Raw genomic sequence first — 20,386 nt, forward strand, 5'->3', positions numbered from 1 at the left:
AGGTCGCTAAGATGAATAACGACATTTCTGATGCCGTTTAAATCCAAAATCATTCCCCATTAGTACTTTATGTACAAAATTATGAAACGTATTCTTTCCGTGCGAAGAAAGAATATTCTGTGCTAGTACAATATGAAAGTATATGAGAAGAAATACTAAAATGGGACGAAATTAAATTTAGCACAGATAGCAGAGCCTACAAACCAACACAACAATCTCACACACGTTTCTCTATGAATATTTTCTGAATTCATGGACCAATTTTAGTACAGTTTCTCGTTACTTACTTTCAGTTACGTTCTCGCTATTCAAAGAAAATTGTAACGGTACTCAGTTGGTCATTTTTATTCCAAAATTATAAAGTAGTATATGGGGTCACTCTTACGATTATGTTCGGAGCATGCGTGTCACTGTAAGAAGTATGGGTGCCAATATTAAGAGAAATCAAAAGAACAATAGATATAATCTTCTACTTAACACTGTTTTTATATATAGTACACAAATAAATAAATAAATAATCTATTCCAGGAGATTAAAAAGTATCAACTTCATTGGATTGAGAACAAACGGCATACTTTTTAAAGGCATCAAAATTTGTGTTTTCTCGAAAACTACGCATGATAATTTATCCCCAAATATATTATTTTGTTCAGCTCGATTTGATGTACCAACTAATATGTCTCGTCTTTGGACAATATTATTAGTTGACAAAAATTGAAGTTTTAGAATTTATCATAGTTTAGGACTGTATCTAATTTACTATACTGCATATTGTCTTCTTGCTAGTGTCATAGTGAAGAGTTTGATTAGTGAATATTTCAGTATCAGCTTCATCTTCATCGGTGACATGGTTATCGTCCACCATCAGTTTTTAAGGGTTACAGTGGTTTAGTGGTAAAGCCCTCATCTCTGGTGCACAGAATTCCTGGTTCTATCAAAAGCTCGTACCAAGTAGAATTTGTGGTAGACAAACACTATGTGCGTGGGTTTTCTTAAGAATTTCCCGTCTCCTCCTACTACTTTCATGATTCTGCCATTTCGTTCATTATCATCAACACCATTTCTCTTACTTTCGGAGCATAATTGTCGAACATTAAATTTAAATAATAATATTAATAATATAACAGCACACTCTACTACTATCTGCTAGCTGAGAATTCGGTAGTCTGGATCTTTTTCGTGTTTAACCTCAGTTCAATAGCAACTACTTGTACCAGAAGACTGCAATTTGCTACAACATAAGGTGAACATAAAGAGCTTATCGGAACTGACAATTGAAGGTGTGCATGCGTACAAATTATCATGAATGTAGCCAAAGTTCCAAATCAACAAATAATGGTGGTAGGTGGCGCTGTTATTCTGTGTACGAACCGTAAGATTGCATGCCATATTATAATCGCATCAGTCGTCTTTTAAAAATCTGGTCCAAGACTTGCCTTAACAGTTATTTCTTCCAACTGCATTTGCTACATTAGTAAAATTCTTTTCCTAAATCCGAAGTCCGTTAAGTGGTGTACTGTATTATTACCTATAGTTTAAAAAAATCATTTATCCTCTGTAATTTGGCTTCATTTTAGTGAAACCGTTGGTGACCAACACATGTTTGATTGTACTCGTTTTCCATGTAGATATCTATTTCTATCCACACACGAAGAGATACAATGATACTGTACTGAATGTGTCAGACCTTCATTGCACTTCCTATGTCATATAACATTACTCTCTGACTTTTCTAAAATAATAATATTGATTGTGTCTTATATTCTTTTTTATAAGACTACAAAATTAACATTTTTTCTTAATTTCTTCTCTTGATTATTATTTCTAGTTTAATCAAGATAGATGAGTCAGGTCTTGTGAATTATCACTATGGCATACACAAGAAAACAAGGACTCCTGCTGTCTTGAACCGTCTGGAAGTATTGAGTCTTACTCACATGTATCCTGCATTTTTGCTCTATGGCATAAGCATACTATTTACTTGCATAATATTATGTTGTGAAGTCATCTGCTATCGCTTGAGAAATATAAAACTAAATAAGTATAATATGACACAGCAGAATCCCTCCGAAATATAAAAGTTCAGAAATGCATTATGATTAATTATGTTACAACATATAATCTTTAAACAGTAGTTTTCAATATTACAATACATACATGTATTTTGATGTTATTAATTATAGAGAACTTTGTAATATATAAAGTCATAACTCCGAAACACATTTCTTGTTGAACAATAATGTTTCCGAAGACACGTTCTTTTAAATACTATATGAGAAATTTTGAGCTTGTACATTCTTGCTGTTTCTTGCAGAAACCTTTTTTTTTTTTCTTCGTATTTAATTAAGTTGACGTAAGTTATATCAATTATTTCTGATTATATAACCACAGACTACAACTGCAAATTTTACGAGTTAAATCTTTCCAACGTGTGTACTGATTCATATATCAAACTGAAAAAGAAAATCCATCTTCACTCATTTTGTGCACTGTCACAATAGAGGAAAGAAAAAAAGTGTAGTACTGTCAATAAATATCAAGATATCTACTTGACTTTGTATCCAGTTATAATCTATTACAGGTTGCATTTCTATTGTTCGTGATTTCTGGTATTTTATTATATTTATTCAGTATTCTATGAATCGTTATCGTTGTCATATGTTATTCCTTGTTAATTAACTGTATTTTGCTTGCTGAAAATTTTAGCTTGTACGCCCAACTGCTGCTGCTATTTAGGACTTTATTTCAGTTCTATCTGCAATCACATTCACGTGCAAATGTGACATGAGCCGAAATCTCTTGTATTTACATTATATATAGTAAACTTTTCTTTACCAGTACCTTGCAAAAGGAAAAATAGGTCGCAAGTATACCGTAAACACTTGTATTAATTCTACACAACACATAAATTTTAGTGTTCAACCACTTTCACGAATTGAACTCTTTCGCAAAAATAATTTGTGTCCGATCTTACTGAACACTTATATCAATTCTGCTCGACACATAAATGTTAGTGTAAGATCTTCAATGTGAATCCGGAAGCCGTAGTTGGAAAGCTTTTTCTAAATGTGAAGGAATCAAACTTCCATTAGTCTAAATAAGCAAAAAGGTGACGGTGCTTAATTTCTATCTCAACATAAATTATTTAATTTCAAAAAGTTGTTTAATTTTGACAGTGCTCAAGTGTACATATTATACGTGAGTCTCATACATAAAGAAAAACCAACATTCTTCTTTGCAATGTTCTGAGTGCATTATCAGGGTAAATGATATTTTAATTAACAGCCACAACAGTATTAAAAGAGTTTAAGTTACTGGAAGAGGTCGAACACAAATAATTCTTGAGAAATAGCTCAGCTTATGAAAATATTTGGTCACTAAAATGTATATGTGTTCAGTAGAACTGATATAAGTGTTCACGGAATACTTGGAGCCTATTTTAACTTTTGCAGGGTACTGCAAAAAAAAAAAAAAAATAGTATATCGAATGTAAATACAGAGGATTCCGGATCACATCACTTACGCATGCATATAGTTCTAGAGGGAACTGAAGTGTCGCGAAATATGTCCTAAATGTACTGAAATATAGCGAAATATGTCCTAAATATACCCAAGAGAAAATTTCAGTAACTATGCACTTTACTTATTTCTTGTCTCTACATAAAGCATATTGGTAACTGTAATAAAGAGAGTGTCTAGAACATTATCATTAACTTAATAAAACAGACTTTATTGTGATTGTATATTTATCATGTATAAAATTTTCAGAAGTGTTCTGTTCCTTTTGTTGATTACAATTTACATGGGAAAAAACTAACACTAAAACAAAACTTACACTGCTTACAATCAAGATTAAATGCACTGACTTCAGTTTCGCTATACAGAAACAGAGTATCATCACCTCTAGACAGCACTCCCATAGCTAATTTGTCAAAATCTGGAAGATACAAAATTATAAAGATAACTGAAGAAAAAAAAACGAACAATGCTAAGTATTCACTGATCACTAACATTCATAGAATATAAGCGCAGTAAGTGGTGTACTTCACCTTTCCCCAAGTCTAGTTGCTCCTTTGAGAGAGAACACCTTTGAGCATTTTATTTATTTATTTTTTTTTATTTATTAATTATTATTATTTTTATTATTATTATTATTATTATTATTATTATTATTATTATTATTATTATTATTATTATTATTATTATTATTATTATTATTATTATTATTATTTTATTTTTATTTTTTTTTAAGAATAGCAAGGTATGATACACTTCAAGGTAATATCCAGTACGTTTATGATATAAATACTACATTCAATGATAAGGTAACAAGTAAGTGAAACACTATGTGGACTTTATTATGTGCATATTCTCATTCTGGTCAAAACTGTCATATAGTTTGAACAAAGTTGCTAATAACTATGGTTTCAAAATTAGCTCTAAATCACTCTTAAATATTAAGAAAAAAAACAGTTTACTATTTTTGAAAAGTATGTTGTTAACAAATCTACCAAAGTAGATTTGAAGTTCACTACTTCGGTTATTTTTACCTCGATCATATTTACAAGGATTTATTTTTCTGTAACCAAGACACCAGTGTCAATTATCACCGGAATATTCCTTAATTCCTGCTCATTAAGTAGTCCAGAACAGGTACATATGCAGGGGAGAAGTTCTGTGGTGATTTTCGGAGTAATTTTCGGAGTGATTTTTGCAAATTTAATATCATTTATCCTTATATTGAATTTGGGCTCCCTCCCTAAAATACATTTCTGTGTACGTGCCTGATCCAGGATCAATTAATTCTGGTTTTTCCACTTCGCTTTCTACAGTTGGGAGATGCGGCAATAAGTCAGGTTCTTGTTCACAGAATTTGAAGCACTCGTCATCAATTTGGATATTTTTGTAATAAGCATCGATACTTTTTAACTTAATGAGTGGTTTCCTGTTTCTTTTTGGTTTTGGTTTGATTTGAGTCTAGCGTCCATTTCACCAGCAAGGCTATATTTCCCAGCTTAACATGAGATTCGAATCACATGAGTTCCCACTGGGAATCGAACTCGGGCTTTCCTGATTCTGTTAGGAACAACTATAAAATAGGCATAATGATCTACAGTCTAATGGCGCACAACGACGATAGTCCTTAGATTGCTCCGATAGAATGGTTAGAAACATTCTTTTGGAAATTGATGAATCATTGAGGTTATCTGTCAGTGTGACAATTTACATATTGATATAACCAAGAAGAATATTAGTACTAGAATTAAGAATATTAAGATAATCTAAAGATTAAGATTAAGCTGTATCAAGGTTGTTAAAACATTTAGAGATTTCCAACCGTCCTGTTAAGGATGCTAGGATTATTCATGAACCAACTTCTTTCATAGAAAGGAACGTGTAACTCATGTAGAAAAAGAAAGGACTACACCAAACTGTGATAAAGGAATTCTAGATAAGAATTGAGATAGTGGGTATCATCAACAATTTTACTTAAGAAAAAAAAGAAAAAGAAAAAAGATACCTTGAAGTTTATCACACCTTGCTGTTCTGAGAAACCAAATGTTAAAGGGGTAACGAGTCTTGGGGAAATGTAAAGTTAAACCTTACTACAGTTATATTCTGTGAGTACTTACTGGAAATTAACCCTTGAAGTGTATCAAACCTTGCTTTTCTGAAAAAGCAAATGCTCAAAGGTTCTATGTCAAAGAAGTAACTGGACTTGGGGACATGTCAAATACAACACTTATATTCTGAGAGAGCTTAGTAGTCACTGAATGCTCATCGTTGTTCGCTTTTTCAGTTATATTTTATAATTTCTACAATGATAATATTCTGGTTTTGTATGACGAAATTATAAAATATATGCATTCAATTTTGATAATAAACAATGTGTGCATTGCTTTGATTTTAGCTTTCTCTCCGTAAGTTGAAAGATACAGAAGATTCCTAAAAATTTTCGCATGATAAATATACAAACTCAGTAGACTCTGTATTATTACTGCCTTTGTAATTATTTGTACTTGTAATTGAAATATTTGTTAATTGTCAATTTATTTCGGAAACCGCAGGTTTTGTAATCAATTATACAGTATAATTCAATGTTAACATTATCTTGTCATTTATATATATGTATGAACGCTGTTTCTCTTGCATTAAACTTTTATGTTCTTGCCCTCTGAATATATATATAAGGCAACCTTTACAATTTATCTGAAAGTAATCCTGTTTCATATATACGAGAAGAAGAAATTTGTTTTAACTATGTAATTTATTTTGTTGTCTTTTGAAAACTAATTTATAAATTATTTATGGACTGCAATGGATTTGATGAAGATAAAGTACTAACTTATAAACTCCGAGTTCCTTATTTTGCTGCGAAGTCTGCTGATAACGAAATTGCAAATATATCTATTTTAGCTGAATCTACTTTTAAGAAAGTCTCACATCTTTATATGCATGTGTATATATATATAAAGCTATTACTAATGTTGTGAAATGCTAATTACTATTCAAAAATTACGAACACATGTCAACTTTTTCCTGTAGCTGATGAAATACTGTTCTATTATGATTCAACATGTTTAAAGTCGAAGTCAATTGAGGAGTTTGATATAATAATGGCGTAAGCGAGTTTATGTCCTTTTTGCATCAAACTCATTTGTGGCTTTTGTCATGCTTGTTTAGCCTCCTGGTAACATTTCAATTCAATATTAGAATAAAATGCTGCATATTACGTTGTTTTATGTAAGGAAACAATACTACTTAAATTTTCAACATCGTTTTTCTCCAACTGCATGTTTCAGACTAGGCCCTTATTATAAACTCCTCAATTATAGATCTTGATCTTATATTAATTGCATGAGAGCGACGATGAAGGATTGAGCTTTTAGCTTATTGTATTTCATAAACACTATGAATTTAATATATGAAAATATATTGAATGGAACGGGATTCAAACTGTTTCATAATAATAAGGTATGCTAAATGATACATGAATATTCTACGATTTTGTTACGTGTACGAGGGTTGATAAAATTCTTAATGCAATGCGACTGTTTGCTGTGTTCTTCTGCTTTAACACTGGTTTATTATTTTTGTCGGTTTTGCTTACACACCTGAACAATTATTTATGGTTCTAGTCAACTAACATAAATGTTATTCCATATTCTGGTGAATGATTTCGTAAATAAATGTATAATTTCTGTTGAGTTAATGTAGAAATTATTTAAATGGTTATCATTATTGTCTCTATCTTAACCCTAATTCATTGCTTAGCTCTAACCAATAATCATATCGTTTCAAACATTACAGTTAAGAAAATAATTTATGTTGTCCGATATAGATAAGAATACTCACCTACTCTACTTGGTGCAACTCGAGCATTGCGTGCCATACTATTCAACATCACATTACAATTAATGATTACAGTACGAGCTTGTATATTATAAATACTGTACGCAACTATTGCACCAATTCATTCTGTTTTCATAATTTTTTTCCATACCTCAAGCCGACGAATATACCTGTAATTCAGAAAGCTCCCGCCCCCCTAAATGATTCTTTTGGATCTGCTAGTGTATCCAAACATGTTACACGACAAAAATATAGATAAGTGACACTTCAGAAATTACACGCATTGGGATATATAAAAAAAAAGTTCTGCCCTATCCCTCATCCTCACTAGATCTTGCTCTCTGACTGATTCCACTTTTTTCGACACATAGGCATGTCTTCAAAACCTAATACACCTCTCAGCCTATCTTTGTTCGCTCTAGCATCGAATAATTTTATACTAATGGGATAAATAATATTGTTTCCAGTTGATAAAACTCTGTTGATAAGTATGTTAATTCAGTTAATTCAGTTAATTCTTTTCATCTTCAGAAAAGTTATGTCAGTTTGGACTTGAGTTGAAAATCCTGGATTAATTTCGCCCAACCCAATATACTATAATTATTTTTTGTCATTTAAAGAGGTGTTGTAGCCAAGCATTCGACCCTATATTACAGGTATATTACAGGTTAAATCTCGTGATTAACTAAAAGCTCTTATTCTTTACTTGTCCAAATAATAAACAGTAAAACATGTTCATGTTCAGTATTATCATTATCCATTTTCAAATAATTAAATTAAGAGAATGCAGTTTAGGTTGCAATTAAATAGTCACAATATATTACTGTAGAAACATACACAAATATTAGAGTTCAAGTCTAGCTAAGCTCGATAAATACATAACCAGAATGTGTTCTATCAGTTGAGACACGACTGCATTTTCATGATGCAAGTTCTTGCCAGTACACTGATAACATGCTCATTTAATTACGCAGTTCGCGAGCACAATGACAAGAAAGTGGGACATAAACTTGAGAAAACCAGAAAAAAAAACTGAGAACAATTAGGCAACGAAATCAAAATTTACTATGTATATTATAGACTTCCAAGAAGTTATATGAAAATTTGTTTTTTCATTGAAGAACACCTGGGAATGGTATTCAATGCGAATCAATCTCTAAAGCTAAGATATTGGGAAATTATTTACAAATATTATTTCGTAAGCTAACAAAGTCCCAATTATGACTGCATTTTTGTAAAAGGCAGGTTTTGAGACATTATTTTACAATGACATAACAAAAACAGCACAACCAAATCTCTAACTTTGGGAAGGTGTGTTATGTTTATCGTAAATAAGCTAAAAAACCCGAATTGCTCGTGCCAGTAAGGAGTTTTCCTTCGATTTTTGCAGCTAGGTACTCACTACGTGATACCTGTCTTAACTTCCATATTTTTTCGATCATTTCAGCGAGTTGTTGTGCTGAATACTTGACAGGAACATGGTCCTTTGTGTAGATTACATGCATTGAGTTATTTCCATCGTTGTTTACTGTTCCAAATGAAGTATCCTGAGTATTTTGCAAATTGGACGTTGGGAAACTTCATTAAGTGTTTGAAGTATATGTCAGAACAGATCTTTATTTTTCTGTCTTGCTTGAAATCAGCTACACTATCTCGAAAGAGCTTCGGGAAAGTACAGGCAATATTTCTGGCTGACGGAACGCTGATACAGGTTGAAGCTACTACGTCGGTTACTTTTGCCTTGGTCATATTTGCGAAGATTTATTATTTTGCATTCAAGACACCAGTATCAAATATTATCGGAATATTCCTTAATTTCTACTTACTAAGTAGTCCTGGACAGGTAGATAAACAGAGGAGGGGTTATGGTCCGGACCTCTCCCTTCGAAATCCCGACTAATTTTATGGGTGATTTTACAATTTTAATATAATTTATCCTTATATTGAAGGTAGATAAACAGGGGAGGAGTTATGGTCCGGACCTCTCCCTTCGAATTCCGACTAATTTTAGGGGTGATTTTACAATTTTAATATAATTTATCCTTATATTGAATTTGTACTTCCCCCAATATAAACTCCTACGTAATGCCGGATCCAGGATCAATTAATACTGTTTTTTCCACTTCATTTTTACAGTTGAAAGATATAAGGGTAAGTCAGGATCCCGTTCATAGAATTTCTAACATTTGTCATCAATTTGGATATTTTTGTAATAAGCAGCAATGCTTTTTAACTTAATGAGTACTTTCCTGATTCTTTTTGGTTTTGGTTTGATTAAAATATAGCGTCTCTTTTAACAACGAAGCTATGTGTCACATGAACCTACAAGTTAACGTGAGATTCGAGCCACATGTGCTCCCACCGAGGATCGAACTCTAGTTTTCCTGATTCTGTTAGGAATAATTATAAAATAACCATAACGATTTCTAACGACGCACAACCCCGACAGTCCTCAGATTGCTTGGATGGATTGGTTGGAAACTGATGCAGTGGCCGAAATAGTCATATTGTTACCCTCGTATACGATAGAATCAAGCGGTAGATCTATTCAGGCGATGAGCGTAACCTCGATTTCAGTGAGACATTGAAGTTCCGAGGGACATTACCAGTGTCCATGTTGTTCATTGACGTCAGCTTATCTGGATCTCAACAGCAGTCGTTGCAGAAATAATGTATGTTAACTTTTGTGTGGAACCACTTTTCTTTATGATTTTTGTAGCATTCTGTTTGCAAATTTTCCAATCATATCCTGGAATTCCTGACTGAGAGGCGTTGGTAAGTCAATTTGTCCCGAATCTTTATTTGTAGCACAGCTGAGTCTCTTCACAAAATTTTGGATGCTGGATCTGTTCTCTTCATCATATCGCCTTTTGGACTTGCTCGATTGTGTTTGGTTTCTCAGTTTAAACATAAACAGTAAAAAGTAAAGCTTAAAGTAAACTATAAAAGTAAAGGTAAAAGGCGAAGGAAGAAATTGTTAATTAAGATAATACACAGTTATCAGACATTCGATCAGTTCTACTCATCTTAATTAAATAAGACTAATTACGTTCTCTATTGGTAGATATTAATGATTAATTACATGTTTTCTCCCTTATATGGGTCAATATAAGCGTGAATCTTACTAATCTACATATTATTCAACTCAGTTAAAAAAATGAAATATTTTGATATGTTACATGTGTAGGTGGCGCCACTTATGTATGAGTTTTTCGTATGATTTATTAACCACTGTCTTAACCTACATTGATTAGCATCCTTTCAGATCTGTCACTTCTTAATCTTTATTTGTGTACTAAATTTAAACTCGATCGGCTGAGCACTTTTGCTGCAGTGAAGTGCAGTTGTTATATTCCTCATTCCCTGGAAAGGTTCTTCTTACAGTCGAATCAAAAATATGGATACACCTCTTGCCCTATTTTGAAATGATTAAATTAAAATAATGCTGTTTTTTGAGTTACAACTAAATCGTCACAATAGTTTAAAATCTGTAACTTGCTCTACTCTAGCGACATCTATTGGCATTAGGCAGGCTGGTAATACAGGTAACGGCACCTATTAGATTCACTGTGCACTAATAGGAATATACATAGACTAACATTTTTTTAATTATAAATAGGATACAAGTATTACAAGTAATCTTAAGCGCAAAGTTAAGTATAACAACATTTATCTATCAAGGTAGTCAGTCAATGAAACTGAAAATCAATTTCAAAATTACACACACTTACCTTCCACTAATATAAAACTATTTCACTACTGATTATGTGCAACCAATTTTTAAAATAGCTTTTTGATCACTTTTAGGAAGTGTTAAAGTACATACGTGTAAAAAGAATGAATTTCAACAAGGTAGGATTTCATGAATTAGAATATAAATGATTAACAAAGGCATAACATTACTGAGGTGACTGAATTTATAGGTAATGGCTAAACAACAACTTCACTGGCAGCACTGAAAGTGGAGCAGGCTTTGCGATGAAGAATCACAAAAGCTCCTCCTGTGAATCTTGTTTCCATAGTTAACGTGGCAAGTACCGTATCACCCACTTTAAAATTCCGTGCTGGGTCTAATAGCCCTGTGGTAAGAAATCACTCTTATACCTAGGAATACATCGAGTCAGTATCAGAATTGAAAAGGCAAGTAGACTAATTGCTAATCAGGGTTGACAAAGGCTATGATTTTAACATAGGAGTTGTTTCTTTTATGTAACGATTATTTGATTCCATTCAATAATAGTTGAACATAAAAATAAATAAATAAATAAATAAATAAATAAATAAATAATAATAATAATAATAATAATAATAATAATAATAATAATAATAATAATAATAATAATAATAATAATAATAATAATAAAAAATTTTGAAATTCATTTCACATTTTAGAAATAATTCAAACTAAATGTAATGTTATAAATTGCATATTTTAGAAATGTGAAATTCATAACATTCCAGATTAATAATCCTATCGTTTTCAAAAATAATAATAACTCGGCAAGTTAATCACGTCATACTGTGTAGAACACCGTCACCACTGGTCTAAACCCAACTATAATAATGAGTCTCTTGCGGCCATTCAACAATTAAAAAAAAAAAAAAAAAAAAAAAAAAAAAGATCTCACTTGAATTGTAAGAAATTGAAAAAAAAAAAAAGAGTTTGTTCTCTGCTCATGCTCGTATTTATTATGTATTTTATCTTTAAATTGTGTCTATGTCTAGTATTCTGGCTTTTGTTTCAATATTGTTAGTTGTTTTCCATCCATACAAACTTCAGATAATTTCTGAGATATCTTAATGTTGGTGTCTTAGTGTTACTTTTACACATAAAGCCTTTTCTGCTTGTGTTGTACTTTTCGTGTACGTAACCCTGGATTCGATTCCAGATGGGAGAGTATTAAAAAATCTGAACGTATTGCAGTGGTTCGGGTGCCACTTTAAACTGTAGGTCCACACCTCATATAGCCTCGATGTTCAAAAAGGGATACTAAACTTCAACGTAAAGAAACAAGTAACAAAATGTTTACAAATAACATAGCAAATAGAGACGGTCAATTCCTTTTTCTTTTGTTTCAGCCTTAAACGAAAATTATAGTAAATGATTTTGATAAAAATTATACTCGAAAATATATATGATTTTTCATAATTGCTAAAGAACACAACTTTCCATTCTACGAGTAATTTGCAGAAAGGCGTTTTGTTGATATACGACGAATAATAAAATATTTTTGTGAAATTGACGAACGTCTCCTAGATATTACATTGAAATCTTGAGCCTGATGCAGCACCCAAAGTTACAGGACGTTAGGGCAGGTCCCATGAATTACAAGGACTGCTCATACTTTTTACTTCTACTTGCTATGTACAAATACAAAACAAAAGAAAGAACCTATGTAGTAGAGCATGAGAGTACTTGTTCACAGAGGAAGAAATCCAACCCCAAGTCAACCAAGTTGTTGTCTTCTACCATACAATGTTAAGTAGTTTTTCTGTATATGTTTTATTATTCATTTACTCTCGTATTTTTCCTCAAAATTGTCCTAATTAATATTAAGTTTTAATGAAATAAGGTTAGAAAACTCTTCTTTCAGTAGGAGAAAACATTTTATGCAAAGTTCTCACATCTCTCATGTGTCCAGTGGCATTAAATACATGCTCGTACAAGCCTAAAATTGGTACATTTTCTTCTTTTGAGTCCCTAATGTACTTCTTACTTCTATAATAATAATAATAATAATAATAATAATAATAATAATAATAATAATAATAATAATAATAATAATAATAATAATATGAAGAAGACTTTATGTTGTTAAACAATAGATGTATACCTAATGTAAAATGAATGAACAGAAGAACAAATAATTTTCCTACATTTTTTTAGCCAAAAATTTCCATTTTCTGAATATACACTTATCTTCTTTTTTATATATTGGAATAGTAATACCAATCTTTGCGTGGATGTTTAGTTTAATCATGTTAATATGAAGTTTCTCACACTCAAACTTAAGGTAACAAAGACTATCAACAAAAATTATTAAAACTAAATAGTAATGATCTCGTGATGCTAATCCTTTGCAAGAAAGTATTAGAAACTAAATATTTTGAAAAGTCTTAGTTATTAAATGAAAAACTGGTTCAAAATCTTACACATAGATGAAACTTTGATTAAATATGAACTTCTTAAAGTGCACGAATTGAATGTTCAGACAAGTAGCATCCTACCTACCTGGCAAAATAATTGACTAGATTCAACTTTATATAAACAATTATAAAGATACAGTATATTGTGATAACAGTTTGTCGGTAAAAGTAAAAATCTGTTCAGCTAAAACTAGCAAATAAGTTAAAACTAACTTTAATAGATATAGTTGACATGTTTAAGTAGATTTCATAGAATTTAGCGATTAAATATGGTTAAAATGGTTAAACAGAACAGTTTTAATATTCTCGAAGTATGCGAAATTACGTACAAGAATTTAGGAAGTGAGTCTGCAAACAAATTACTTCAAATTTGAAAGTAAAATATACAAATAGTGGTTTGGTTGCCACTCTATTAGTCATTGAATACCATTATTAAGAGCACTATAGGTCCCTAATGTTGCAGAGAGAACTTAATTATAGAAATTACTATCGACATCTTGGCGATCGTCAAGGATCAGTAGTTACAAATTCTTATGAATGAGTTAAATAAGGTCTGCCTCAAAATAATGTTAAGTGTTGAACATGAGAAGGATAATTAAATAATTTTTTGGGTTTAATATTCTACATGAATAACGATAAATTTGTATCAAAAATATACAAGAAATCTACTGTGATCATTCAACGATAACATGTATTTTCTTTGTTTTTATTTTTTATTTTTTCACGGCAAAATTAAACAAGCTGCTTAGAAGTAGAAGAGGAAAATGTAATATCTAATGTTAAAAAAAAATGTTGATTTGTAATGATTATTTTTCGGTTGGCATGTAAAGCGGGTTTGTTTATTGGTTGTTACAACAATTGACCTTGTTACTAAGGAAACAGTTTGGTTACCAGGTACATGTTTATAGATGATTATCAAAATATAATGAGCCAGGACATCGTGTAATCCAAACGTGAATTGTAATTGCTGAAAAGCAATTAAAAATTATTACACAACGCGGGTGATCCTTTAGTAAGTTTAATAATTATCGATAGCTGATTATATATTTATTTCACTAGAAGTTCGAACTGTGGAGTTATAAACAAACAGAAAATGGGCACACTTTAGCCTAATTAAGTCAAATGTATGGGTTAATTTCTTTGAAAGCATATAGCTTGGTAGCTTCCTTTCAAGATTTAAAGAACCAGATTGATTTAGTGTTTTCCTTAGGTTAGGATAATGGATACAGTTGACGTACTCTGAAAAGTTATAAATTGAACTTAAACTTCAAATCAGCTATAAGTTCCGGAAAAGTTCTCACAGGTTACAAAAACTATTTGTACATATTCGCATTCAGGATTACAGCTCTAACCCCTGAAAAGAGTAAACCTAACATAATTATAAGGGTCTGAAAAGATATAGTTGTTATTCACATTTTAGGTATGATTTGTTTACTCTATCTATGTTACTCTATCTATCTTTACTCTATTTATGTTTATATATATATATATATATATATATATATTAGGGTAGTCCTTTTTTAAAAAATAAATTTAGGACTTTCTTTGGACGAACCCCCTAAAATGGTTCCATATGAGACTAAATTAAGCCAGGAGAAAAATTAGATCCATTGAATAATTTTAAATGGTGCCTCAAGCGACCTAAAGTTTTGAATCCGATTACAATCCATGGTATATGGGGAGAATCTGGAATAAACCCTTGTAATTTAGAAACGGCTTAAGGGAATGGGAAGATATTTTGGATAATGAAAATAGAGAAAGAAACACAAATAATTTTGTATAGCATTATCATAGCAGCCATCTTGAAGTTAGGCATCTTGGATTCGAGTTAAAATTTTCAAATAGAAAGAGGGTCATGTGACATATCGTTTCACCAAAAGCACAACTCTGGCATTATTTTCAAGCTACCTATAATCATGTAAGAGTTATTACGTCTGAAAAACGAAATGCGTCGATGTAATGTTATTTTATTGTAGTTATGAACCACAGATTTGTAAGCATTTTCGAAGTCTATTACAAACTGAAACAAACTGCTAGAGAAAGTTAAATCTTTGTTTCGCTATGAACTACAAATAAGTTCCCATTAAGATGATTCATAGACCATTATGAGGAAAATGAAACATTACAACTTGGAAGAAATTGAAATACCCCTTATTTATGTAGCAGCTTTATGGTAAGTTTTCAATCTTACTTGCTACATAGTTCACTTTTGTTACATCTAGGAAAAGATTGTCTATGGGCCATCACTGTCTACAAAAGAAACTGTTTCTGCTCCTCATTTTTCGTAAGAACGTTGTTGTAATCTTCTATTAGTTTAAATTTCTGTTGCATCGTTTGTTACGTGGATGAATTTAACTATTGGCTTTCCTTGAAGATATTCACTGTTATTTGACCATGAAATCGGATCACACTCAAGAAACCCTTTGGGTATTTTATACCTCTCGTGGAAAATTTGTGTGTTTGTTGTAACGAAACCATTTATTTCTCTTTTCACAAGAATTTTTATCGTATCACCTCTTGCGTCAAGCTTCTTAGCTGTTTCATGGTTTCTCCTTACAGTTTTAATTCTTTCAACAATTTTTTTGTTTTTCAATTATGCTAACTTCATCATCAAAAACTCCAACGCTGCGCGTTTCTCCGTCAAGTACCAGAGATGGCGAGAAAATTTAGAAAGAGGCACTTCAGATAATTCAGTATCTATTTGTCAATAACTGTAAGAACCTTTCAAAAATTGCAGATCTTGTAATGGTGAATGGGATGCTTGATCACATTTAAACCAAGCTTGCACATATAGTCTTATCAGAAAAAATGCGAGCTCTACGAAGACCCGTTTCTATTTGCTTCGTTAAACGAAATTGTTGGCGAAAAAGAAATATATTTAAACAATTGATTGCTCTTCCCATCCATCTTACAGGGTGAATTGCTCCAGGCAAACGAAAGAAAAAAGCCTGGAGGAGGTATGCCATCCAAGAATATGATGATCAGCTCTAAAATTTCCCTGTAATCTTCTCTGAGGTGTCCTGCTTCTACAAGTTTGATAACAAAATTTAACACTTCATTTTTCACATCGGAAATATTATTACTTATATCATCATCATCAATTTCTATAATAAAGTTAGTGCAATTTATTTTAGACCACTCGTTCTGAAAACGCTTAAATAAGGGAACATCCGATCCAGATGCAAACGAAATACAACATTTATCAAATACACATTTTAAAACCAGTTCATAAATGTGGTGTCTACAAGGAAGGTATGGAAGACTTTTTTGAACCTTCTGCTTTAGTTGAATGCAAGTACCGTTGACATGACCCACAATAGACTGCCTGCATGAACTTTACCAAGTTTCATTCTTCAAGCGAATGAACTATGGTAGAAGCAATATGTTCTTCACTTGATGATGACAAAATGGGAACACCAGTTAGCCTCTCATGACCATCTCCTGTAATAATTATTGATAGCCTCTCGACAGTCTCTCTGCCAAATTTGACAGTAGTTTTCCGTCCCAATACACAACTAACGCACTTGATGCACTCTGAAATTGTTTTTTGTTGTCCTGTGGAACTTTGGAAAGGATTTTCTCTCGGCATCGGTGAATGGAAGACCTATTTATTACTAGTTCCTCTACATTATGGCCTAATACTTCTGCCGTCGCTGTCAGAATATGTATTGCTGCTCTATCAGTGACTTTGTATCGATCAAGAACAGCAATTTGTCTTGAACTAATAAATTAGTTTTTCCTCTGTTTTGAAGGGTCCGGGCACATATGCACCTATTTTTACACTTTCTCTAACATTCCCAACTGGATTTTCTTCATTACTTGAATTGCTTACCTCCGTGTCTTTTGGTATATAAAGTTCAAGCAAATCATTTTCAGAAGTGCATTTTCTTTTGCGTTCCACTCTCTTTTGAAGCCGTGCATATTACTTTTGTTCTTTTCACGCCAAACTCATGTCTTTACCAAGCATGTTACGAAGTCGTCCCTTCTGTCTTTGAAACGAAAGAAACTATCTTTCTTGATTTTAATAATATCTGGAGCGTGAGCCTGGAGCATTAGCGTGGGCTATATCAAATAAATCAGGCAAGATATTTAAGAAGGTTTCTTCTTTTTGCACTTGCACTTCACTCGACCTTTTATTGTTCTTTTGAAATGCTCGGCATTTCACATACAATGCTATCAGTTTGTCATTACTGCGTTGGGTATCCGTTACCTTTTGGGTATCCTTGCCTTTTGCCAAAATACCTCGTTTCTTTAACAGCTAATCGTGCACTTTTCCTCTGAGAAATCTTTTCACACGTAATAACTCTTACATGATTACAGGTAGCTTGAAAATAATGCCAGATTTTTGCTTTTGGTGAAACGCTACCTCAAAATGATATGTCACATGACCCTCTTTCTATTTGAAAATTTTGACTCGAATTCGAGATAGTGGACTTCAAGATGGCTGCCATAATAATGCTATGCAAAATTATTTATGTCTCTTCCTCTAGTTCCATTATTCAAAACATTTTCCCATTCCCTTAAGCTGTTTCTAAATTACAAGGGTTTATTCCAGATTTTCCCCATATACTATGGATTGTAATCGGATTCAAAACTTTAGGTCTCTTGAGGCACCATTTAAAATTATTCAATGGATCTAATTTTTCTCCTGGCTTAATTTAGTCCCATATGGAACCATTTTAGGGGGTTCGTCCAAAGAAATTCGGAAATAAAAAATTAAAGACCACCCTTATATATATATATATATATATATATATATATATATATATATATATATTAAGGTACCTCTTATATAAGGTAATTTCGTGTTACGATACGCACACCCACGAAATGTATTCTATATGTGGCCGTAAACACGTAGTAGTGAAATAGGATCTACCTACGGGAACGTAAACTCGTGCCAACTTGACAAAGTCATGAAATGACGTTTCCACATTATAGTATAATTTAGAATATCCAACCGTGATAACGGATAAACCAAAAGAGACAAAAAAAAAAAAAAAAAACGAAACTTCGCACGAAGCAACTAAAGAAAGGAGAACACCTGCCCGTGTATTGACGAACATATCGGGATGGACAATGTCCGGATGAACAATATATATATTAGGGATGAACATATCCGGATGAACAATATATATATTAGGGATGAACATATCCGGATGAACAATATATATATTAGGGTGGTCCAGCATAGAATGGTAAAGAAAAAAAGATCTCTGATCTAAACGCATAGTTGCCAATTTTGATCCATGTGGTCTAACTATACTGAATGAAAAATTTCATCGCAGTAAAAAAATATTTAGAGGTCGCTCAAAACCTTTAATTATGCTCCATACTTATTATTTGAAATATTGAACGTACTCGCATTTAAGCGGTGATGGACCTTTTCGTTGTTTTGTACAATGCTTGTGAATTTCATCCAAAAACAACATTTAAAGTGGCCAGGATTTCGTAATAGGGGGAGAAGGGGTCCGTGACATGAAATAGCCCCATTACAACAATATCCATTTGTAACTTACACCCCCCGTTTCCTCCACACAAAGCTGCTCATAAGAAAGAGTAACCAAACGCTTGCTGTAGCTTTTTATTTTTAACACTGATTCTTTTTTTTCTCGTTTCTTTTTGTTTAATCCTTCCTTAATTTTTCCATTTTTTGGTTTCGAAAAGGGGTCCATACCCCGTTCCCCTTGACTACGTGCCTGAAATGGCGTTTCTAGTGTAGGCATAAATATAAGACATATAAGGTCACGACTGGAAGAGAAACTGGGTTATATTTGTGATTGGTATCGTCTAAAATACGGATAAATTTCACCTAATTAATTATGCACCTCCCACAATTTTGGACAACATACTAGAGGTCCAAATATTCCACTGTTTCAACGTTTCCAAGAGTTTTGACCAAACCTTAAGCATTATAATTTTAAGGCGCTGGAAGACGAACGCCTTTCCATGCCATATGTACGAACACTGAAAAATGAAGTTGTTATGTTTCTACAAAATTGTCTTGTACATAAGGAAGATAATAACTATGTTCCCCGTGATGACTATAATGAAATGATAGAGCTCTGCCTGTTGATACTTGGTGAATTTCCAAAGGAGTACCGTTTCAAGTCACCAGGTGCTTACCATATGGCTCGTTGGATGGGAAAGGTAATGTTGGAATTGAAGAGTGGCACATGGCACAAAGTGCTTATTAATATTGCACTGACCGTTGCTAAGTTAAGAGGAGTTAGTATGTAGAAATGAAAAAGAAGAATTGTTACGATTAAGACGATTGATTAATTCGTAATCAAGATTTCGGGGTTTTGTACGAAATGGAGTAAATGAGATTAAGTTATTGAGCTAGATTACAATAGTGAGTTTTGTGTCCAGTAAGATATGTTTGGTTTTATGTTTATTTGGACTCTGTGTTACATAGTACACACGTTCTTGTGGGAAAGATAAATAAATAATTTGATTAGCATATAATTTTGATTAACATATTTGGCGCAGTCGGTAGGATGCCATATAGTAAAATGTGTCTGTCCAAACCTGTAATTGTTTCTTTAAGTTGTGATGATCAAGATATGCAATTTTTAGTGGATACCGGAGCAGTTGTTTCTGCCATAAGTTTAAAGCAACAACAAAAATATTTTCCTGTAAGCAAACTGTTGACGTTTTCTAGTTCACTAAGAAATGCCGATTCATCAGTTATTTCAACATTGGGGTACGTGAATGTCCGAGTTAACTTTCATAGCCAAGAGTACAATTTATCTCTTGTGGTAATTAAGTCTGATTTATCCATACCCATTTTAGGTAGAGGCTGGTTAGATATTTTAACTCCTATGTGGAGGCAACAAAACTTGGATAATTTCTTGAAGATTGAAACTATAGCACCGTTGGTTAA

Source organism: Thermobia domestica, chromosome 9 (genome assembly GCF_964235325.1).
Source record: "Thermobia domestica chromosome 9, izTheDome1.hap1.1, whole genome shotgun sequence".
In the NCBI taxonomy this organism is placed as follows: Eukaryota; Metazoa; Arthropoda; class Insecta; order Zygentoma; family Lepismatidae; genus Thermobia; species Thermobia domestica.